Raw genomic sequence first — 25420 nt, 5'->3', positions numbered from 1 at the left:
TCATTTGGTCAAACATTTTATTTTATATAGTAGTGGGCTGAGGCCTAGACAGGTTAAATGTCTTATCCAAGGTTATATGGATGATAATTATAATGAGAATTACAATCAATATTTCTATAATTCTTTAAGGCTTGCACAGCACTCTGTATATATTTATTCATTTGATCCTTGCGACAACACAGTGAGGTAGATGTTATTCTTATCCCCATCTTACAGAAAAAGAACTAATGCAAATAGGTTAAGTGACTTATACAGGGTCACATAACTGGTAAGTATCTGGGGAAGAATTCAAATTCAGACCTTCCTGACATTAAGTCTTATATTTATCCACTGTGCCATCTAGTTGTCCAAAAGTAGTAGAGATGGAATTTGAACTCATGTTTGTAATTCCAAACACAGTGTTTATATGTACCCATTTCCTTTGGAGTACTATAAAAACCAGCATTAAACTTTTTTTTGGGGGGGGGGGTAGAGGAAAAAATAACAACTTGTAAAAGACATATAAAAGCCTTAGTTCTAAGAAAGGTTGTCCCTGAAGATCGAGGCTTCCAAGGAGGAAGAATTGGATTTCTTTGGAAGAACAAATGGTTATGATTTACATCCAAGTCAGCATCTAGGTAAATTTCTTATTTCCCAATTAAAAGTTATACATCTAGGGGCAACTAAGTGACTCAGCAAATAAAAAGTCAGGACTAGAGATGGGAGGCCCTAGGTTCAAATCCGGGCTCAGAAACTCCCTAGCCTTGTGACCCTGGACGAGTCACTTAATCCCAATTTCATAGATCTTATTGTCCTTTTACCTTTACCTACAATATTTAGTCTTGATTCTAAGATAGAAAGTAAGGGTTAAATAAAAAGTTATAGATCTTATTTTTCCTAGCCTATATTCAAAAATATTTCATTATCATTGTCATCATCATCATTGTTGTCATCATTATCATCACTAAATCTCAAATGTATGCCCCACTTTACAGTTTGTTCAGGTGAGCTAGGTAGGACAGGTTTTTATTCATATTTATTTTATTTGTATTCATTAATTACTGTTTCTTTTATTTTATATATATTCTTCTTCCTGTTATTTTTATTTATATTAGATATATTTTTATATTATTATATTACATTACTTAATACATTATTTTTATTTTTATTCATATTTATCAGATAAGGAAACTGAGGCTCAGGTAGATTTTTCTATTTGTTAAGTGACTCTAACACTGTGACTCTAACCTAGATATTATGACATCAAGCTTGGAGTACCTTTTGGTGCTTCTTCTGCTACCTGGCATTCTGCTATGCTTCACCTTACTCAGATTTAGAGTCTGCTTGTGTATGGGATTGTGATAAGTAACATACAGTGGGTTTTAAGGAGTCAGTTTTAAGCCAGGACATACTGATACAGGATAGTGGGTCAAAGATGATGGAATAATAAAGGTAAAAAAAAACAGAATAAATGCTAAATTTATAAACAAAGAGTGAAATCAAGTAAAACTCCTTTACTAGGGAATTTTTCATTTTGAATATGAGTTGAAATGTACTCTTGAACTTTCTTCTCACTTATTGAATTGAAATGCACTGAATTTAATTCTAAGGGATTATCATTTATAGGGCAAGGAGGCTGTGTGGGGGAAACAACTGAAGTTTATTTTTCTCAAAATCATGACAGTTGCTTTGAGTTATTTTGTGTTCTTCTGTCCTCCCAGCCGTCAAGGTTAGACTGACTAGTCTGTAATTACCAAGGTCATTCTGTTTAACAATGGGTCACTATGTGACTGGCCTTTTTCATCAAGGAAGAATCTCATCTTCCATGATGTCTCAAAAACAGGAATGGCAAGTGGTCCTATGATACCTGTCACTGATTTTTAAAATACTGGGTGAATTTCACCAAGCCCTACTGATTGGAATTATGCATTTTCCCCAAATCATCTTCAGTTTAAGAAGTACTACAGTATTGCTCTTTGAAGAATCTATACCAAAGGTCTATATACTTAAATTCTTTCCTGTTAACTTTAGTAGGCATTTTGAGTTCCTTTATTGTCCATTAACAAGGCTTTTTTCTTCTTTCTCTCTTCTACCTACCTCTTTTCACCCAAATCAGGGAGAACCCTTATGAAAAATGTGCACAGTCAAGCAAAACAAATTCCCGTATTAGTCCTGTCTAAAAATGTGTGCCTTATTCGGCATATTAAGTTTGCACCTCTCTGTCTAGAGGTAAGGCACATTCTTCATCATTAGTCCTCTGGAATCATGATTGATTATTACATTTTTCAAAGTTCTTAAATCCTTAAAATTATTCATTTTCATAATGATGAAGTTATAATATAAATTGTACCCCTGGTTTTGCTTTTACTTCTGCATCAATACCTACAAGTCTTCCCAGGTTTCTCTGAAATATGCTCTTTCTTCATTTCTTACAGCTCAACTCAACTATCTTATTACATTCATTTATCATAATTTGTTCAGCTATTTTCCATTTGATGAGGACCTCTTTTATTTCTAGTTCTTTGCCACCACAAAACAGCTGTTAATAGTATGTTTATACACATAATACTTCCTTTTCCTCTTTTTTTTTCCCTTCGGGGTAGAGGCATAATAGTTATAGTCCAATATTCATTGGTTTTAAAAGCATGCACAATTTAGTCACTTTGGGGACAGAAGTCCAAATTGCTTTCCACAATGGTTGGCTCAGTTTTCTAGGGGTACTTTTGTAATAAGGCTTCTATCTTTTTTTAAAAGGTTTTACTTTTCTACACTAACCAGGACTGGTTCTAGACAACAATTCTCATCAACTCTTCCATGGCAGCAGAAATGAATGCAACATTAACTACCTCTGCCTTTTCACCACCCTTTATTAATAATTTTCTTTTCCTTTCTGTTAGGAAGACAAAAATGTTCTCTCTCATCTAATATAAATGATGACATTTTTAGTTCTTTTTTTTGTTCATTGCCACGTTAATTACATCACCTTTCTGGCTTTAGTCTTTTTAACCTTGTGGGAAATCATGTAATTAACAAAATTCTTCTCTTTAGTGATCCAATTTATACTATTTGTAGCATTCTCACTTGCCATTGAGGTCTTTCTTTAAAGGGTTCTGGGTTTGGGCAAATAGATCTTATTAAAGTTTTTATTCTCTTTTATGCTGTATAGTGTAGCTTGCTCCCAAATCCATAAAATTATATTTTTTAAAACACCCACCACCTTTCATATATGAATTTTTTTTTTGCCTCTTGAGCTCTCTTTCCAATATGTCCTTCGTTACTACTATACCACATCTGAAAAAAAGCTGCTTTCATTAACTTGCAAGTAGAGTTCACTCCTTCCTTCTCTTTTAGGAGATTTTTTTTGGCGAGATTCAATGTCTTGACACATACACATCAATAATTTTGAATAAATAAAATATTGAGGGGAATCTAGGTGGCCCAGAGGATTGAGAGACAGGCCTAGAGGCAGGAGGTAATATCTAGCCTCAGACACTTCCTAGCTGTGACATCCTGAGTAAGTCACCTAACCTTCATTGTCTAGTCCTTACCATTACTCTTCCTTGGATTGATTCCAAGACAGAAGGAAAGGGTTTTATAGAAAATATTTTTATTTATATAATTTATATATACATACATATAAATATAATAAAATATCAGAGGTTTTCTTAGAATCTGAAGAATCAAGACATGGATAATTTTACATAGCCATCATACATAAATAGTACATTTATTGTTGGTTGGTTTAAATCTGCCTCTAGTTTCCTCTTTTTTTAGTAATTAATTTATATAAAACCTTCTGTTAATTATCAACACAAAGCATTGAATTACTTTTTTGAGTTTATGCCCAATAATTTCTTATTAGTGGTTTCACTATAATTTTTTTAAGTATAGGACATTCTACTTCAACCTATTCTAGTCACTGGACTTTATCCTTTAGAAACCCTTTTATTGAACTAGAAATGTGCAGGATAGTAAAATGAGCACTGGATTTGGAGAACTAAGCCACTGATTTCTGACTTGACTGATGATGACTTTGTCTAACACCCTAGACAAGTTTCTATGCCTTTGCTAAGGTTCAACTGGACAAGACAAGGTCCTTTTTCAGATCTAAAGCTGAAAGTTTATGATCTCTATATGTGCTTCTATATTATATATAATGTATATATATATATATATATATACAATGCAACATGTATATATATTTGCTATAGAGATCATACATTTCTCAGCTATAGAGCTATATGTGTAGGTCTCAGTTTGAGCTAAAATATTTGGTACAGAGTCATGACATCTCTGGTGTAGGGAACTCCTTCTATAACAAATCTAAAACTATTCTGCAATTGATAGCTTTTGGGATTTGCCTGAGGGCACTAAAAGGTTAACTGATTTGTCTCAGGGTCACAAAATGCATTCTAGTATATGCCAGGGGAAGTTATTGAACCTAGGTCTTCCTGACTTTGAAGCCCCTGTCCATCCACTGTGTGCTAACTCTCCCGGAGAACTAATGGGGCAATTTTTATAGATCACTTCCTGGGTACTTGAATAGTCTAAACTGAGTGAGAAATCTGACTTTACCATTTTCAATTACTATATGTTCCATTAACTGTGAGTCCTACACATTAGCACTAGAACAAATTTCTTAAAGGACTAGGCATGAGAAGCTACATTTGGACATTGATTTTGTCTTTTGTTTATAGGTTAAGGCTAATTTAAAAGAATGGAGAGGAGATTCTATTTTCAATTGGCTGGAGTTCAACAGGAATATAATAAAACACTGTTACAGCAAACTCTTTCACAGTGAAATTCTGGCAAAGCTAAATCTAATTCCTTTCATTGTGCTCCAATATAGCCAAAATACTGTTATAGTGAATTAGGCACCCATTAGAGTGACAAGTCTCCTAGAGCACAAGGATTTTTCAATATTTTATTTTAAACTAAATCAACAGCATTTCATTGCTCTGAATTAAGAACAGAGCAAGAAACTATTTCATAATAAAATCAATAAAGGACATGCAGTTTCATTACAGCTATATTTTTGGTATGAATCTGTATTTTTCTAATTTCAGAAACATATTTGATCATTTTAGGCATAGGAAATTGTTTCATTTAATTATTTTTGTAGTAAAAGCCTTATAATTCTTCAGAAAGGTCCACTGATTAACTTAAAAATTCTAGAGGAAGGAGGGTACTAAGGGAGATTCTGTCAGATACTGGGGAAGAGTTGGAGACTTTAGAGTTGTCATTTCTAGATGTATTATTCCCCGTTCCTTTCATTATTGTTTAACCCATTGGTAGAAGTAGCTGACAATCTTCCTTATAGAATTTTTAGGGAGATAAGAATATAACAGTTGTAATTAATACCACAGGTATCAATCAACAGCATTTATATGCTGTTCTTAAATTGCCATTGTTCATTGGTCTGGCCAAACATTAATAGCTTTTCTTATATGAGTATATTAGATTTTGCAAGGAACTCTAGCTCCTAACATCCTGGGATTTGGTAGTTAGATCCTAGAGGTGGCCTGAAGCTCACAGAGGTAATGACTTGCCTAAGATACAAAAGTTAATAAGTATCAGAGATAGGATGTAAGCTAAGGTCTTTCTTGACTTGATTCTCAGTAGTTTACTATGTTGTGCTGCCACTAATTTTCCATGACATATACGATGAAATAATGACCTTGGATCAAAATCAAGCAAATTCTGAGGATTTGGGATACAACTCAATATCTTTAGCCTTGCATTCAAAACCTTTCAACATCTCATCCCAACCTAATGATTCTGTTTTATTTTCTGCTGCTATTCTGCAGGAATCCTCAGCTATAACTGTTGGTGTTCTTATTGTCCTCTAAAAATGCCAAATTTCTTCCTGGCTATTCACCTTTGCTTATATTATTTGCTATGCTTAGAAGGCCTTTGCCACTCTGATATAGCTACCCAAATCCTGCTTATTCACTAAGATGTAACTGAAATTCCACATCCTCCATGAAACTGACCTGACTAACCTATGATGATCTCTCCCTTCTCAAAAATTATCCTAATATTTTGTGTTTGTTATACTAATTGGCTCCAAATAATATTCAATCTTATGATATGATTTTATATTGCTATGTAATACATATTTTATTTTTCAAATTTATATCTTAGATCCTGAATTAAGAATGAAAAATTTTGAAGGCATACTCTCTTGTCCTAGTAGGTACTTAATGCAGAGTTGCTGATTTGAATGTCCTATCCCATCTTCAAGCATTCAAGCAGGTGATTCTCAAAGTCTTGAAGATGCTACTTCTGATCTTTACCTGCTCAAACCCATAATTTCCTTATGGTGCAGCACAGGTGCTACCTTATAAAGGAAGTTTTCCCTGATCCTGTCACCAGAAAGTGATCTCTCCCTTCTCATATTTCTGAAAGTGCTTTTTTTGAGATCCTTCTTTGCCTATATCTTACTCTATGTTGAATTATGATATTTTGAAATTTTTCCTTTTAGATTTTTAAAAATGAAAAGGAGCATTAAATACAATGAATGACTTCTACATTGTGCCATGGTCTTGACTCTTTCCTCAATCATAATAATTTTCAACAGTAAAAGAAACTATATTCTTTGCTGATATAAAAAATCCCCCAAATCATTATTCTATAACTCAGAAGTAGAATGAGCTATGGGAAAAAAAAAAGACTTCATTATCTCCTCCCAGACCACACCCCAACCTCCAACATTTAACTAAAGGAATATAAGAAAGGCTTTAAAATGGTTGAAAACTTTTAGAGCAATTTTCATACCCACAATGATTTTTATAAAGACCAGTTTCTAAGCAAGAGATCAAAATGAAAGTGTTCCACTTGTGGCTGATATTTAATTTCTTCCCTTTCAGGTGTACGAAGCAGAAAACCTTGGACCTTACAAAAAGACACTATACGACAGGGGTTTAAAAGAATTAGTGGAAAAGTCTCTCCCTTTCCATTGAAACTGGAGGAGGAAGTAGCTAGTTTGTACACTGAGAATTTTCTTTAGCAGCCTAAATTGAAATTTGTTGGAAAATCTTTAAACTGTAGTATCATAAAGTTCAAAAGATCATATGGATTGGAACCTTCATTTTATACTCCTACAAATGGGGAAACTGTCAAGTATAGTCAGAATAGGATTCTGAGGGTATGGGTATATCCAACTTGATATAACACATATCTTTCTAAGAACTTGGAAAGTTTCCATTCAGATACTAACTAGGTTCAACCCAGGTTGTTATGATATGTACTGTACTTTACACCTCTGAGAGTATAAGAGAAAGGTTAAAAAGAAGACTAAATTTAAAGTTTATAGCTATTGAGTGATTAATTCTGAGAAAATAAGGATATTTATATCTTGAGACCTCAGACTACTCTAATGAATTTCTGCTTCTCAGATTTTGCAATAATAAAGTTATGTCTTTAGAAAAGATTGGTCTGAGTCATCTTTGCCATCGGAAATAATATGCCTTCATTTCCTCACCATTCCTATGTCTACAATCTTCATTTAAAAATCATTTGGTGAAATAAGACAATAAATCCATTTGTAGTGATGGATTGATGGAGAATTAATGCAAAATAAGTGTTAGAGAAGAGCACAGAAGATTAAAAGGAAAAAATTCATCTGCACAAAATCAAAAAAAATTTTTTAACACAAACAAAACCAATGCATTTAAAGTTAGAAGGGCAAAAAATTAACTGGGGAAAAGTAACCTTTGCAGCAAGTTTTTCTGACAAAGTTAATGAATCCAAGACAGTGATTTTTAAACAGATAAACAGTTGAAAGATACGAATAGGCAGTTTTCAAAGAAAGAAATCTAAGTTATCACTACTTTATGAAAAAGTGCTACAAATCACTAATGATTGAAGAAATGTATATTAAAACAACACTAATCTATTAAGATTGTCAAAGATGATGTTAAAAAGCCAGGACACTAATGCATGGTTGTTGGAGCTCTGATTTAGTTCAGCCACCCTGGGAAAGCATTCTGGAACTATGTTCCCCAAATCACTCAGCTATTCATATGCTTTGGCCCTATAATATCATTATCATGCCTATATCCCCAAAAGATCAAAGAAGGAAAGGGACCCCGCCATTTGCAAAAATTCATGTCTATATTTTTAAGATGTACTTTTTCTTATAGCTAAGAAATAGAAATGAAGCAGTATTATTGATCGGAGAATTAGTTGAAAATGAATGCAATGGAGTGTTTTTTTGTCATAAAATTTTAATGACACAAAAGGCTGTTTCAGGGAATCTTGGGAAGATTAATACAAACTGATTGAATGTGAAATAAATGGTACCAGGAAAACTGCTTATACAGTAACAACAATATTGTTAAGGAAAAAAAAAAACTTGGAAGACCCAAGAATTTCCCTCAATTCTAACCACAATTCTAGAGAACTGATAATGGAACATGTCACCATCTCCTCATGTAGAGATGATATACTAAAGATGAGAATAAGTCATACATTTTTAGGCAAAGCCAATTGTGGGAATTTATTTTATTTGACCATGCATACTGATGAAACAGTTTCATTTTATTTTTCTATTTTTCCTTCAATTTGGGGAAATAGGAAGGGAAACTAGGTATAGGGTACTTCCTAAAAATACAAGGAAAAGAAAATAAAGAAAAAAGGTCTTTGAAATATTTTGAAATTTCCTTATATGAAATAAATATGATACTGATACCTAAACCAGGAAGAACAAAAAAGAAAAAAATATATAGACCACTGATTTCATTAATGAATATTGATGCAAAAATACTAAATAAAACACTAGCTAAGAAACTATAACAATACATCACAAAGATTATACATTGTGACCAAAAAGAACTTATACCAAGAATGCAGGGATGGTTTAATATTGGGAAAACTATCAATATAATTGATATTGGTGATAAAAGTAATAATTATCATATGATGATATCAATATATGCAGAAAAAGTTTATGGAAAAATTCACTTTTTACACAAATAAAGTCACATCTAAACAATTGGGGAAATATTGCTGTGAACAGACAGAGCCAATATATTTAAAATTACAACCCTAACTGAACTAATGTACTTATTCACAACCTTCCCAATCAAATTATCAACAACATTATTTTATTGAATTAGAAAAACAACAAAATTCATTTGAAAGAACAAAAGATCAAGAGTAGCAAAAGAATTAATGAAAAAATATATAAAGGAAGGAGGTCTAGTAGTATCAGATCTTAAACCATATTACCAAGCAGTAATTATCAAAATTATCTAGTACTGGCTAAGAAATAGTAAGGTAGATCAGTGGAACAGAACAGATATACAACAATCAGTAATGAAAAATCCAAGTTATTGAGATTAAAAAAAATCATCATTTGGTAAAAGTTTCTAGGACAACTGGAAAGTATTTTGGTAGATACTAGGTATTGACCAATATCAAAATGGATGCATGATCTAAATATAAAAAGAGGTATCATAAGAAAATTAGAAGAACAGGGAACTTATTACCCATCAGATTTATGGATAGGAAAGGAATTTTTAAGTAAGAAAGAGATGAGAGCATTAGAAAACATAAAGTGAAAATTTTTGAGTATATTAAAAAAGAGAATGCACAGAAGTGAACAGGAAAAAAGCCAAAATGAATCACAGGCAAACAAGACCTGCCTGGGAAGTTATATACTGAATTTATTACATACATATTACATATTTTTAAAAAAAAGATTATAACAATAAAGATTTTGTAGTTCCATGTACAATTCCTTTTCTGCTCTACTTTGTATATAGAAATGATCATTTTATTTAGTATTTGTTAAGTTCAGAATTTAAAAAATTCATTTGGTATTGTGAAAATAAGTGATGGGAAGATGACTAGAAATGAGGCACAGCTCTGGCATAAATCCTGGGGGGGGGGGTGCACATTGTCAAAAGCACTAGATTTGGAGTCCAAGAATTGGAATTTCAATCCTACTAATTATCTGTGAGACTCTGGGCAAATCACTTGGCCTCAGAGAATTTTGGTTTGCTCATCTTTAAAATGAGAAAGTTGGTTTAGCTGGCACTGGAGGATCCATTTGACACCAGATATACAATGTTTTAAAGAAAGGATCAGACATTCTATTAGAAAAGGATATCAGAAGTCATCTAGTCCAGCCTTACCTGGATAAGAATCCCTATGATAACGTACTGCCCAACTATTTATCTAGTCTTTGTTTGAAGACTTCTACTTTCTTTATTTTTAAAAAACCTTTACCTTTCATCTTAGAATGAAAATTGTGTATTGGTTCCAAGAGAGAAGAGCAGTAAGGGTTAGGCAATGGAGGTCAAGTGACTTACCCAGCTAGGAAATGTCTGAGGCTAGATTTGAACTCAGGACTTCCCGTCTCTAGACTTGAGACATCTACTTTCTAAGACAACCTATTCTGTTTTTTGATAGACCAAATGCCAAGAAGTTTTCCCTTTCATCAAGACAAAAATCTACTCCTTTTCAACTTGTACTCCTTGCTCCTAATTTTGTAAAATGGGGATGGTAATGCTTATATTTAACCTACTTCCCCAAAGTATTTAAGAGTTGCATAGAAGCATGAGAGTCATCTAATCTAATAAAGGGCCCTAGAAGAGCTCCTCATCAAATATATTTGACAAAGTTTTCAAACTACTCAATGGAAGAAAAAACTGCTTCCTTCCTGAGGCAGCCCACACCACTCTTGGGTAGTTCAATTGTTAGGAAACTTTTCCTTGCACTAGTTATAATTGTCCTCTTTGTAACTTCTTTGTACTCATTTGGAGTTTGCCTTTGGGATCCAAGCATAGCAAGTCTAATTCCTTTTCTAGTGTCAGCCTTGCAAAGACTTGAAGAGAGCAATGATGTTTCCCTTGAGGATTCTTTTTGGTGAAGCTAAACATTTGTTGTTTCTTCAAGCAATCCTTGCATAATAGGGATTTGGAACCTGTACAGGACTCATCAGCTTGCTAAGGTGGTGTCTCCAAGTGGAAGACTCCAGGGACTTGCTTCTAATATGGTTGTGATGATCTGGGAGAGAAGCAGAAGTATGGACATTTTGTAACTTGTTCTGGTTGGCCTCCCAAATAGATGGGAGAAGCCTTTTTCCAGTGGCTGAGTAGTTGGAAGGATATCTTCCCAAAATCTTGAGTCAGCTTCAGGCACATTTATTTGCTGCATATGCCTCTAGAAGAGAAAAGTGAGTCCTTGTCTTAGAGCAGCATATAAGAGATTATTCTTTAAGGTGAAGGGGTCATGAGGCCTTCAACTCTGGTACCATATGGCTCATGAGAAATTAATATCTTTTGAGCTTTTTGTTCATTTTTTCCATTCCAAGTACAGGGAGTAGAGACACTGATTTTGGAAGTGCCAAAGGCTAGGCGCCCAATCCACAGGACTATGGGAGTCCAGGAATCCAGATTTGGCATTGCAACAAGCCCAATATCTGAGGAGCCATGGCAAAAATGGAAGAGATCTGCAAAGCTAGCAGCTATACAGTCTTTAGATATGAATTTGGTGGGATCAATATTACGTAGGAAATGAAGTGAGTTTTGAACCTAATTTCTCTGTTGACCTTAGAGACCAAATGGCACAGAGAACAATTCTCCCCTGCTTGTATTAGGGAAAGTGTTTATATGTTTGTTACTGCTATATTTTCAAAATGAATATCCCTTTATAAAAGTTTACCTGATGTATTTGGTGGTAACTGTTATATTGGGAATTTGGTGAGGAATGTACACAAAGGGAACATATAAATAATTCAGATTTATTGGTTGGAAAGGGGAGGAAGGAACAGGGGTTTTAAGAGAAAATTATACTAGTTATCTTAAAATCTAATGTCTATAAACTATCTAAAACTATCTTTCTAAGCAAAACAGTAATTTTCCCCAATAGCCAACTCTCAGACAAGGAGTTCAATCAAAAGGCCAGGATCTTCAGAGGTGATGTATGCCTTCAATCTTATTTTCCTCAAGCTGCCAGCAGCTAGATTCAAAGATTTCCCTCTTTAGCTGTTGTTAGAAGAAGTAGAATACCTGTTTTTCCAAGGTCCTTCAGGAGAAAAGATGTCTGACTGTTGGGGCATAGAATCTTATTCCAGATCTCCAGCCTTAGGCTCCCATGTGACTCTTAGTCACATGCTCCTGTCAATCACTCATTCTGACTTTTGCACCTCTCAGTTTTTTGCAAACTGTTCATTCTTCATGACATTCCCCCCTTTTGCATGAATCAAAAATCATGTTGGAAACACCATTTTTGTATTTGTGCACAAACCAAAATACTTACCAATTACCTAAACTAAGAAATCTACCCAAAATAACAAACAACCTACACTCAACTATCTTACTCTAACTAATACTAACCTATTCTAGGGAATTTTAACAAGGAAAAAGGAAAAGGGATTAAATAATAAACAAGTACAAATGTCAAACAGAAGCAAAATCAAGACAGCAAATAACATCAAACAAAAGATGAACATAACTACTATGCAAACATCAAACTTAAAATACTCTTATCAGCTAAGACAGAAAATTGTACTACTATTGCAGTACAGAACTTAAGACATTGTCAGTGGAGAAAAGAAACAATGTTCAAATCCTTTGAGGTACATGAGAATCCCGAGGGGAAAAAGTCCACTAGGTTCTGAGAGAGAGGGCCAGGACATATTCCTTGCACTTATTTGGCATGTACTTGAATCCCTTCATAATAACCCTGTTTGACCAGCTTTGGATGTGCTCAGGGTTACTGTTATACTTCTTAATAAAATGGACATATCTTCAGAATAGATGAAGTCCTGGGACATTCCTGTTATAGTTTGTCTGACTTTTCTTCATGAAATGCTTATCACCTTGTTTGGGATATAGGGTAGAAAGAAGCCAGACTGTAACAGCACATACCCAGAGCAGGGGAGGCAGCAATTTTGAGAGGTACAGAAATATTTGGGTAGAGTTTCATTCATTTCCTTCAAGACAGAATGATTAGCCTAGGGTGCCCCAGGAGCCACTACTATGAGGTACTGAACTCTTTCTCCGTCTTGCTGCAATGGGAAACAGAAGAGTTAATGAGAGGGCAATATATCTGTCTACTTTACTTCTGTGGGCATAGAGGTAGTACCGGGAGTTGAATAGAATGCACGCCAGAGTATGAGTTCATGGAGAACATATTGGAGTTGATATGTAAGTAATAGCTGTGAATCATGTTTTCTTAAGCTTAATGCATCTTGATATTATCATGCTTATCAAATTGAAATAAAATATGTTGCATTATTTATTATGCTATGTAGTCTAAGTGAATTATAATCACTGGATCTAATAATGATGATGTTAATAATAGTAGGTAACATTTGTATGGCACTTTAAGCTTTGCAAAGCAGTTTACTAATAATATCTCATTTCCATGAGGTGGATGCTATTATTATCCTGATTTTAAAGAGTAGGAAATGCATATAGAGAGTAGAAATGGCTTTCCCATTGTCACACTACCTCTATGAGGATCAGGCTTTAAATATCAATTCCTTGAATCCAAGTCCAGTGCTATATCCATTGGGCCAACTCTTAATCTCAATGGGAGTTTCCAGTAGGTAAAGGCTGCAATCAGTGGTAAATATTCTGTCTTGAATAGATTTTTGAGGAGTAACAGCAAAGTATTATAGGAAAAAAAATTGCAGGAGTTTTAGGTTAGACTAAAATGGCTTTCTTTAGCAGTATCAGGGCCTACAGAAGATATTTTTCCTCTCATTTTTTTTCTGTAATGAATAGTTCAGGTTTTTTATTTGGTTTTGTTTTTATTTTTCTGTTAAGACTATTCCTGAGCAGAGCAGATTACTTATCTCATAGTATCTAAAATGTTACTGTACATACCATTCTGTCTTGTATTCCATAATAATGTTGCAGCATCCTTGTTTGTTGACAGTGTTAAATTGGTGTAATTCCTGAACAGGTCTGTCATTATGACCACTCAGTCATTGCAAAATTGGTGTATGTTAGCAGAAACCCCATCAAAGACTTGGAATACCCTATCAGACTTTAGGGATATTTGTTGAATGTTTTGATGTAAATATGGAAAGAACTTTTCCTCTTACAGACTGGGAAAATATGAGAGATTGTTTCAAGAACCTCAGAGAGATAATAAAACCATGTCTTTTCCCTTCATTTGTGTGATCTGTCAGCTTGGCAAACTGAAGGTGGGGAGTAGCAAGAAGGACTCTCCTGGAAAGTGACTATTAGACTGAAGTCCAAACAAAGTGTCTATTAGGAAGGAAGAAGACACATGCATTAGAAGGATTAAAGTAGGATGGAGAACTGACCATAGTTTTGAAGGTAGAAATACAAAGGACTCAACATGAGAAATTAAATGCCTTTGAGAAGAATATGCTTTTCACCTCCCGTACCCCCATTCCCAGAGAGAGAACCTGACAGGACTTGGCAACAGATTGGATATATGGACTGAATTAGAATGAGGAATAGAGGATGACTCCTACTAATAGGAGAGCTGGAGAGGGAAAGCTTTTTTAAAAAAAGGGTTCTGTTGTGGACATGTTGGATTTGGGAGGTGTATGGAACATTTATTTGGAGATATTCAAGAAGCAGCTGCTTTGTAGGACTGAAGATATGGAGAAAGGTTAGATTTGGTTATGGAGACCTGGAAATCATTTATATATAAATGATAATTTAATCCATGGAAGTTTATGAGATCACCAAGTAAGAGAACTAAGAACAAAAAGGGAAGCAACTCCACGAGAGCCTTGGGTAGAGTGAAGGGCTCTCTACTCGTGATTAGTAGATTTAGTATACATAAAGAACCAGCAAAGCAGGGGGAGTTAGGAGGATCAGTGGATAGAAAGCCAGGCCTGGAGAAGGAAGGTCCTGAGTTCAAATCTCACCCCAGACACTTCCTACTTATGTGACTCTGGGAAAGTCATTTAAACTCCAATTGCCTAGCTCTTACAACTCTTCTGCCTTAGAATCAATGCTTATCAATTGTATACTATATATAGTAAGTTCTTACTTTACTATCTTAGCAAACAATTTCTAAAAGCTAATTAACTGGCTAATTAACTTTAACCAATAATGAGGAACACATGTGTGGGATCATGAACAAATGTAATAGAAACCAACATTGATTCCTCAGGGTTACCCATAGAAACAGTCAGTCACTCACTGGGGATTCAAACTATAGTAGTGGTAGTTGGGAAAATAAATCAAGATCCTAAACTACAATAAGATGACATCAGAATCTTAATGATTGTTCTTTGGAAACAACTATTTAATTGTGAATTCCCCTAATGAACCATTGTATGGCCTATATATCATCCATGAGAATCACAAGAGCAGCATGAGAGACTCAAATGTACTGTTAAATCTAGGTAAACTATATTTACTCCTTATTATCTATTTATTATTATACTTATTTCTCTATTTCCTAGTCTAGTAACTTAAAAAAAAAGTAAATTATGTCAACCTAGTAGAACCATTTGATGAAGTTATCCTGGCTTTTTAGGATCATCTCTTCCTTATCTATTTCTTTCATAATTTTTAATGACAAGTTCTTTAATTTTATCAGGAAATAAAGTATGGCCTATAATTTGCAGACTTCAGCCTCTGACTTTTTTGGAAAATGTTGGAACATTTGTCCTTTTGCAGCCCTGGTGAACTTTCCCATTCTCTTGGATCTTTCCAAGGTCACTGAAAGTAGATTATCAATCACACTATTCAATTTCTCCTCCACTACTCTGGGTTATAATTTCTTTGGGCATGGTAATTTGAATTTATTGAAGATAACTGGTTAACCTCTATGGGTCTCATATAGGTCTTACCTATAAAGTGAAAAGGTTGGACTATATATGTCCTTTGAGGTCCCGCCTAGCTCTAGATCTATTATGCTTTTACTATATCTTATCTTAGGTTTTAGCTTATCTTTGGCTACTGGATACTAATTTTTTTTTTCTATAATTGAGTTCTTCATCCCTACCCTATGATTTATTTTTCTGAAGCTAAACTAGCTGCCCCTAAGATTCTGTGGTCCCAAATAGCCAACTAGAATCCTTGAGAAGAGCTGCTGGCCCAAATCATAAACTCCCACAATCCCCTTGGGTCAAGGAATATTAGTTTACTACTCTCTCTTTTGGTGTATGTGCTACACCACTCTCTATTTTAAAATATAATCCTACATAATCTTTCATTTACTTTGCCTAGTAGTACTCTTCATAGTTTTTATTAGCAACTTATTTTTGTTGAATAACAATATATGTAATAGATCTCTCATTTAAGTGATTATATATATATGCCTTATAAAAAATTACAATGTAATTTTTCTTGAGAGTTTTCAATGTAAGGAACAAGTGTTTATTGGAGTTAAGTAAATTGTTCATGTTTAATGAAGTGAACCTGAGAAAGCCTTCTGTTGTTTTTCATACTTGGCAATCCTATCTATTAGCATCAATGTGGTAACTGGTGCATAATCCTAGGCTATACACAGAGAATAGAAATATTACATGAATTGCCATGGTGTGTTGATAAGTAGAAAACCTTGCTCATGATATTCCAGTGAATAAACCATTCAGCAACAATAGTTTTAATGTGACCCAAGAATGGAGAGAACTCTGCATATTTATAAATTTTGGTTTTCCAAGGTGTGAATGACCCATATATTATTCTAGTCAAGATACCAGAATAGTACTTTATGCATAGACAATAGAATAGAGGAAAGAATGCACTATGTACAGGAAAACTGGCTCATAGGAGAAGAATAAAAGATAATCACATACAATTCTTTGGAAAAATAAGATTACATTTGTAAAATATGTAATAGAAAGATATGAATAGTTCTAATTCTTTCTATTAGAATCAATGCTTATCAATTGTATACTATATAAAGTAAGTTCTTACTTTACTTTCTAAAGTAAGTACTTACTTTACTATCTTAGCAAACAATTTCTAAAAGCTAATTAACTGGCTAATTAACTTTAACCAATAATGAGGAACACATGTGTGGGATCATGAACAAATGTAATAGATACTAATCCTTTAAAATTCTAATCCTTTAAAAACTTCCTCATAAGAACATCATTCAAAAACTGTAGTATAAAATTGTCAATTTGTTAGTTAATAATAGCTAATATTTCTATAGTGACTACTATGTGACAGGCACTATCATAAGCACTTTATAATTATTATCTCATTTGATCCTCACAGTAGCTCTCTTGGTGGGTACTATTATTATCCAATGAAATTAAATTAATAAATTCCTATTGAGAACCTTCTATATGCAGCACTTTAGGAAAGTAGAAATACCAGATTTGGGGTTTCAAAACCTAGGTTTAAATCTCATCTCTGACTATTTTTTTTAACCAAGTCATTATTTTAGTTCTCAGTCTCCACATCCTATCTATAAGAAGAGGAGCCAGGAGAACTAGTTAGCACAGTGGATATAACACCAGACTTAGGGATGGGAGGTCCTGGATTCAAATATGACTTCAGATACTTCCTAGCTCTTTGGCTTTGGGCAAGTCACCGAACCCCCATTGTCTAGCCCCTTTTCTTCAGTTTTAGAATTGATAGTAAGACAGGAAGTAAGAGTTGAAAGAAAAAAGAGGTGAAGAGGCTAGAAGACTTCTTCGGGTCTAAATTTATGATCCTCTAATCAACTATGACACTAAATATAATGAAGAACAAAAGAGGGGACAGCTGGGTAGCTCAGTGAATTGAGAGCCAGGCCTAGAGACGGGAGGTCTTAGGTTCAAATCTGTTCTCAGACACATCCTAGATGTGTGACCCTGGGAAAGTCACTTGACCCCCATTGCCTAGCCCTTACCACTCTTATGCCTTGGAGTCAATACACAGTATTGATTCCAAGATGGAAGGTGAAGGTTTAAAAAAAAAGAACAAAAGAACTGTAACATGCAGACTTTCCCCTTGGGTAGCTTGCTGTCTAAATCATTTAAATTGTGAGCTACTTGAGAGGACAGGGATTGTTTTTCTCTTTCTATAGCTTTAGTTTAATATAATACCTAGAACATATTGGGTATTTCTTGACTACATAATACATATATATATTTTGGAAGGTAACCAACCAAGAAATCTTTAAAGGATAAAGGACAAACTAGAGGATGGGGAAGAACATATTTAAAGTACTTTACAGACTAATTAGTGAGATCACTGAAAGGGAATATATGGGTAGAAAATTAGAGGACCCAGAAAAAATACCCATGGATACTGGGCAGGATTTGGGTGATGATTCTACAAAGGTGACAAAAGGGTCTGACACAAAGGTAGGAAGAAAAATATGAGAAAGTTGTCACAAGAACAGAGAAAGGAACAATATTCAGAATGGAGGAGGTGGTCAATAGTGGGAAACAAAGAGGTTAAAAAGAATGTGAAACTGGGAAAATATCATTGGGTTTATCAATAAAGAGATCATTTATGTCATTAGAGGTAGGTAAGTTGCCTAATGGATAATACACTGGATCTGAAATCAGGAAGATGAGTCAAAATCTGATAATAAATAGTAGTTGCATGATCCTGGGAAAGCCACTTAACCTCAGTCTGCCTCAGTTTCCTTAAATGTATAATGGGTAAAATAATAGCACCTACTGCCCAGGATGGCTGTGAAGATCAAATGAGATAATATTTGTAAAGCTCTTAGCATATTGCCTGGCACTTATTAGGTACTTAATAAACATTTATTCTCTCCCTTCCTTTTCAGGAAGTAAGCCCAGTGAAGAGGAGGAGATAGAATTTCTATTGTAATAGGTTGAGAAGTGAATGATGGTAAGCTGAATGAAGGTAAGAAAGTAGAGTTAAGGAGATTTGACAGTTTTTTCTTCCTGGGGGTGTGGCTATGAAAGTGAGAACAAATATAACATGATAGTTGAGATGACAGTATGAATTAATGAATGAAAACATATTTAGGGACAGTGAGGTCACTCAATAGTTAGTGAGTTAGGCCAATCTGGCCTCAGACACTTCCTAGGTTTTTGACAAGGGCAAATCACTTAACCCCAAATGCATGGCCTTTGACTACTTTTCTGCCTTGTGACTGATGCTTAGTATCAATTCTAAGACAGTAAGGAAGGGTTAAAAAAATGTAAAAGAGTAAGGAGATTTGGGCATATTTTTAGGGAGTAGGAAAGGAACTAGGCGATAATGAGAAGTTTTTTAAGAAGAAAGAGAGGATAATTTAGAGGACAATCTCATAGAGGAGATGAGAGGACAGAGAGCAGGGATGCAAAAATAGAATTTGAGTTGGGCAAGGAGAGGAGTCCTAAATTTTCTGAAACTACAGCAAAAGAGAGGCTTGGGGATAATGTTGAAGAGATTTGAAGTGTGGAATTATGATGGAAAGGGAGTTCATGTATGGGGCAGGGCATGAAACAGTCTCTAAAAGGTTCAACATCACTGTTTTGTGCTTAAGATTTGGGATGGATGAGCCAGGAGAAGACAAGAGGAAAAAAACTCAAATGTATGACAGTATTGAGTTCGATTGGTTAGCTAAAGTGCCAAGATGCTAGAACAAAAGTGATAGTCTGGTGAAGTTGGGAGGGTGGAATAATCAGAGATTTTGATGAGGATGGAGAATAATTTAGAGAAGTAAAGTAAAAGGCACAGGAAGAGAAAAGAGGAGAGAAGCTTTTGATCATATGGAGGAATTTGAAAATGATGGATTGTGGTGGTAGGCATTTTTGGTGATGAAAAGATGAAGGGTATTATATTACATTGCTTATGGACAAAGTATAAAAAAGCTGTAAAATATGAGCAATGAAGAGGCAGATTAACTAGGATACAAGGGGGGAATTTCTACATGTAAATTGAAGTTAACCAAGTATATTCCAAAGATTGAAATGAAGAAAATAATGAGTCTGTTACTGAGCTTAATTCTAGTGACTTTCCTCTGTTAATTACTTCTGACTTATCTTGTATATAGGTCTTTTTATATTTGTTTGCATGTGTCTTCCCTGTTAGATTTTAAGTTCCTTGAGGGCAGAAACTGTCTTTTGTTCCTTTTTGTATTCCCAGTGCTTAACACAATGTCTGGCACATAGTAGGCACTTAATACAGGTTGATTAACTGAAAAGGAGACAAAATGACATGTAGATATTAGATAAAAGCCACCCAGAAATATCAATTACAGCTTCCACCAAGGAAAGTGATGTTAAGTGATAAACTTTAGTTTATCACTAAGATCCAAAGCTAGAAGCACTGCTCATGTCAAAAATCCTTTTTCTTTCTACCTTTTTTCCTTTCTTCCACCAAACTCAAACCTAAATATTCTAAGAAACACTAAAAGGTTAATCTATGTGAATCATTTTATTAATTTTAAAACCTAACTTCTAAGACAATGGAGTTGAAAATTTAAACTACATTAAAACTGCAGCAAATCAGTTTCTTGAGAAATGTTTTAATGGACACCTAAAACAGGAATTCTCCCAGGCAATTTTACTCCCTTCCCCCAGCCTCTTATATTATATGGTGCTTCACTGCTATAGCAATTTGAAACACCAGGAACACTGAGTTCTATTAAACTCAGGATGATTACAAAAAACTAAAAATATTAACCTTGCTTCTCCCTTCCTCTTGTGTGGGGGAGGGAGGGCAGGCAGGAGGTTGTTGGCTCAGCTCTAATCACATGCCCGTTTACCTTAAAGTGTTTCTAAATGGTCTTATCCAAGGTAGAGAATTGACCTCCTACCTAGTACCCTATAAAGGCAGCAAGGGTAATGATGGACATCCTGTTGATAATCAATCTTCTTGTTACCATTTTTACAAATGAGTAAACAGGTTCAAGTCCATTTAATTAAATGGGCATTTATTAGATCCCTACTACATGCAAGGCATTGTGCTCAATACTGGGCACAATACAAAGGCAAAATGAAACAGTCTTTCCCCTCAGGAGCTCTCTTACATTGTCCTGGAAGGACACAACCTGTACTCAGATAAGTAAATACAATGTAATTTTTAAAGGGAGAACAAGGTAACAATTGGTGTTTTAATGCTTAATACAAGAATTAAGAGGGTGGTAGTGGTAGTAGTGGTGGTGACATCAGGAAATTCAGAAACATTTAAGGGATTTGTCTAAAATTACAGGGCCAATAAAATGGCAAAGCCAAGACATGCATCTATATCTTTTGTCTTCTCACTGCACTCCTTTATCATTCTAGAAAGAATAAAAGAGTAAATAGGCAGGATGAGAAGAGTGATGCTATGTTTCCTATGTATGGCAGTTTTAAAATACTGTAAGGCATATACCATTACCAAGAAATAAAACAAACTCATATTTACATAAGGTGTTCCAAAAGTCTTAGTGAAGTTTTAAGTGCTTAAAAAGTTTAAATAAATCTTTTTAAGTAATAGCTTTAAAATGCCCCCAAATCTTGGGGAATGTCCTGCATTCATGATTTATAGTTACTAAATACTTTTACATATGACTAATCCTCAACAGTGATGGCTCCCTCTCTTTCTCCTACCTCAGCACCCACCACCTGGAAGACTATAGAGATTTCTTAGTGAAATCTATAGCAGTGAGAAAAATATTTGTCTAGTCAACCATACTGGAAAAATGAAATCAAAAATTTGTTCATCAGTATGTAGACAGTGGACAGGAGTTGCAGCTGGATAATCAGCTAGACTCAAAATTGAGCAAGATGAGGAAATTGGGCTCGCTTGCCTTTGAAAAATTGTACAGTGCTTTCAATGATCCCAAATTGCTCATTGCTGCAAAAGCCTATCTCTTTAACACTAATTTTCTTCTGGAAATGCTATATGACTGAGAATCATGGAATGTACAACAATATCTAAAGAATTAACATTAGAAATTAAAAATCGCAAAAGCAAAGGGTAATAGGAAGATGATTGCCAAAGATAACTGGCATAGAAAGAATGGCATAAAAGGCATCATCAAGGGCATGAATGATTGGAAAAAGAGATAGTAGGCTGGATACACAATACAGACTCAATGCTGAGATTAGGAAATAGTCTCTGGGCATAGAGCATAGAAACCCCTCAAAGTTCCACTAATATATTAGGTTAAAATTATACAAAAATATGGTAATATCTTTAAAAACTAATAATAAATAGGAGTATTGCTTGCAAGAAGCTCAAGTAATCTTCCCATAAAGCTTTTTAAAATACTGTGAAGACCAATCACTACTCACAGTTGTAATAGAAAGAACAAACACAGGAATAAGAAGACTAAGGTTCTAATATTCAAACTATGGTGGTACTGAGAATTTCCAACTCTGCAGATCTTGAACAAATCATCTTGTTTATATCTTATTTTTACATAATTATTTGCATGTTGTCTTCCCCCATTGGATGGTAAGCTCCTTGAGGGCAAGGACTGTTTTAAGTTTTCTTTGAATCTTTCTATCTATCCTTAATCATAGCACAGTTTCTTGAATGTTGATTTGACTTATTGAATTTTTGTTTCAGTTTCTTACATTGTAAAAATAGTTGGGAATAGTGTTGTTATGAGGACTAGATAAAATAAGCTAAGTAGATGCATTTTGTGAACTCTGAAGTCTTATGCATATCTTGAAGATAGAATTATCTCTTTGTTATTTCTTTTTTTTTGAAATCCTTATCTGCTATCTTGGAATCAATACCATGTATTGGTTCCAAGGCAGAAGAGTGGTAAGAGTTAGGCAATGGGGGTCAAGTTACTTGTCTGCTCTCAACCCACTGAGCTACCCAGCTGCCTCCTTTTTGTTATTTCTAATGTAATTAATCAGCAACCTTTAGTTTAATCAATCTTAACACTTGACTAGTGGTTAGGTGGAAGAGTTCACAAGTCAAAAACTCTCACCTTCAAAGGGGACTGCTCAACTCAGGTAGGCTAAGCAGTTTGGAAGCTATGATTGTTTCCTGTGAAGAGGGGAAGATATAGGAATTGACTTGGGAAAAGGACTATAAAAAGGCCATGGCTTCCTGGATTTGGGGCTTATTCTTTCTTTAGATCCTCTGGCTTTGAGTCATTCCTGCCTTGGTGCTTGAAGAGACACTTCCCTTGGATCTTGCAGTGGTGAGTGAAGTGATTCCTTCCTTGGTTCTATGGTGAGGAGACTCTCTCTGTTCATTGATGCTTTGGTGAGACACTCTCTTTGGTGTGAGTTCTGGTGAGATTCTTGGCAATCTTAGCCTTAAGTGACTCCTGGATCTTTGGATTTTGGCTTCCTAATTAAGATTTTGGATTCTGGTGAGATTTGCTTTTAGGATTCACATTTGCTATCTGGAGACATTAGGATTAAACTTAGAATATTTGTGGCTAGGTAGTACTTTCTGTCTCTTTATTTACATTTTTCCACTTTCACTCTTTCCACCTCTTTGTAAATAAAGCCACTAAAAGTCATTTTGACTTAAGCTGTAATATTTTAAAATTGGTGACCAAAATATTACTTTAGAATTCTTATATTTAGCATGAAACCTAAATTTAAATTCTCGCATTAATTGGCAACCCAGATGGGACTTGAACCCAAAATTCCCCAGCTTAGGAAATACATAAGAAATTCAAAAGATTTAGTTTATTTAACATTTATTAAACACTTGATATGTTGAGAATATTGTATTTGAGATAAAAAATTATCAGATTCCTTACCTTCATGGAGTTTATAAATCTTATTTATAATCTATATGTTGAAAATAAATGCATAAATAACTATAATCACACATAAGACAGGGTAAATTCTTAAAAGAAATACAAATAATGTGCCATGAATCCCCAACTCTGGAGGATCAAAGAAGTCTTTGTGAAGGAACTGGCATTTGAGTTGGTTCTTAAGGCAAGTGGAAAGTGGTTGGAGTGAGGGCATTTCAAAAGTAGGGAACTAAGAGTTGCTTTAAGTTTATATGACATTTCACAAATTATGTTAAATTCTTTGAAGTCAAAGAATGTCTTCCTTCCTTGGTATTATAGATACTGCCTTGTCTAGCAACAAATGTTAAAGAATTATTGTTGACTGATTGCTATGATGAGTTCTAGAATGTACAATTAAAAAGGTGGCAGAAAACTCAACAAATGTTTCATAGATGACTACAACAATGATTTGAAGAAAGTTGGAACAGGATACAGTACCTCATAGGAAGATATGTTTAAAGGATGTATGGGTAACAGGGGTGATGAATCTGATGTTGTCCTTTAGCTCTGTGGGGATTTAGTCAGTTCTGCTTCTAGGATGAATGATACTGCTGTTTTACAATGATGCCATGAAAAAAGTTGGATTTCCTTCTCCCCCATCTACCTCCCCTCCTTTTTGGAGTAGGGCTGAATCTAAGGATGAATCTAAGTCTGCATGAACCTGGTGCTATACCCTTTGATGGCAAAACTCTTGCCTTTCCCCAACCACAAACTTTTTTTTTAGGAAAAAACCAATCCTATGAGGTGGGAGAAATTATCTCTACCCCCCCCCCCCCACCTTTTTTTTGATAGATGAGTAAACTCAGAATGAGAGATGAAGTGACTTGCTCAGGGTCACACAGCTAGCAAGGTCTGAGGGCAAGAGTCAAGTTCAGGTTCTCCAAGTCCAGGTGTGTTCACCTCACAGGCATCCTGCCAGCCTCTCCTCTTGCCTCTGCTGGCACATAGTTCTTCCCTTATTTTCTACCTTCTGGGTATTCCAATACTTTTTGTACTCTTTAGAAGAGCTCCCTGCTCTAAAACAACTTTCCCCCAATCAAAACTGCCAATCTTTCAGTGTGATTGATTTCAGTCAGAGGAAAACAATTATCTCTTTCAAGTCACTCACTCTAAGGTGTGAATGATTGATAAGCCTAACTATCCTGGGGGAATTTGCTTTCAAAGAGGAGCTCACTAATTCAAATGAATCTTTAATTGGTGGAATTGTAATTTGGGAGGTATTTGTGCTTCTCTGTCCCTAGCCACTCTAGCCAATTTCCCTGCATTACTTCTGAGAAGTATAGTTCTTTGGGTTATAAAAGAATATGAAATGTAAACTCTGTGTCCCTTGTTCCTAACACAGTGCCTGACACACTGGGTGGCATTTTAATACATGTCTGTTGATTAATTGATATAAGTACCTATAAAGAGACCAGGATAATTTACTCCTGTGAAATGAAAGCTGAATAAAGATTTTAAATGTCAATTATAGGAAAGCATAAAATAGTCACCAGCTATTTTCTATCTCCTCTAATTAAGAACTGAAAGGCAAGGATGAGTTTATTAGAAAGTATTTATTATTTAGAATACTCTTCAAAATGACCTGTTAAGTCCCTTCAAATTTTAAGATTCTCTAATTCTCTGATAGGTTAAACTTAAAAAAAAAAATTCTTACTAATGAGAGTTGAAAAGTGCTGTGCTGTGGATACTGAGCAAAATGGTAGGTTCTCTATGTTGGTTTTAAAAATGAGGACGGATTGTCCTCTATGCAGACTTCTTTGAAGGCTCTTGCCAGTAGGTAGGAAGAGGGACTCACCCTTAAAGTCTATTCTACTCCCATTAACTTTCTCTGTAC

At 34.7% G+C, this 25420-nt stretch overlaps 1 protein-coding gene and 1 long non-coding RNA gene across 2 annotated transcripts in view; both read right to left on the bottom strand.

Moving 5' to 3' along the window:
- The window catches only part of PACRG (parkin coregulated), a 632164-nt gene that overhangs the window by 145205 nt on the left and 461539 nt on the right, over positions 1–25420 (bottom strand). The gene's annotated exons all lie outside the window — the stretch shown is intronic.
- The window catches only part of LOC130456851 (uncharacterized), a 70255-nt gene that overhangs the window by 14610 nt on the left and 30225 nt on the right, over positions 1–25420 (bottom strand). Inside the window, exon 2 of the long non-coding RNA XR_008915880.1 lies at positions 1–25420. This exon is cut by the window's left edge and continues 14610 nt beyond it. This is a non-coding gene — a long non-coding RNA (uncharacterized LOC130456851).

This window comes from Monodelphis domestica, chromosome 2, assembly GCF_027887165.1.
Source record: "Monodelphis domestica isolate mMonDom1 chromosome 2, mMonDom1.pri, whole genome shotgun sequence".
NCBI classification, from domain to species: domain Eukaryota; kingdom Metazoa; phylum Chordata; class Mammalia; order Didelphimorphia; family Didelphidae; genus Monodelphis; species Monodelphis domestica.
This window is presented reverse-complemented; position numbering and strand designations above follow the sequence as displayed.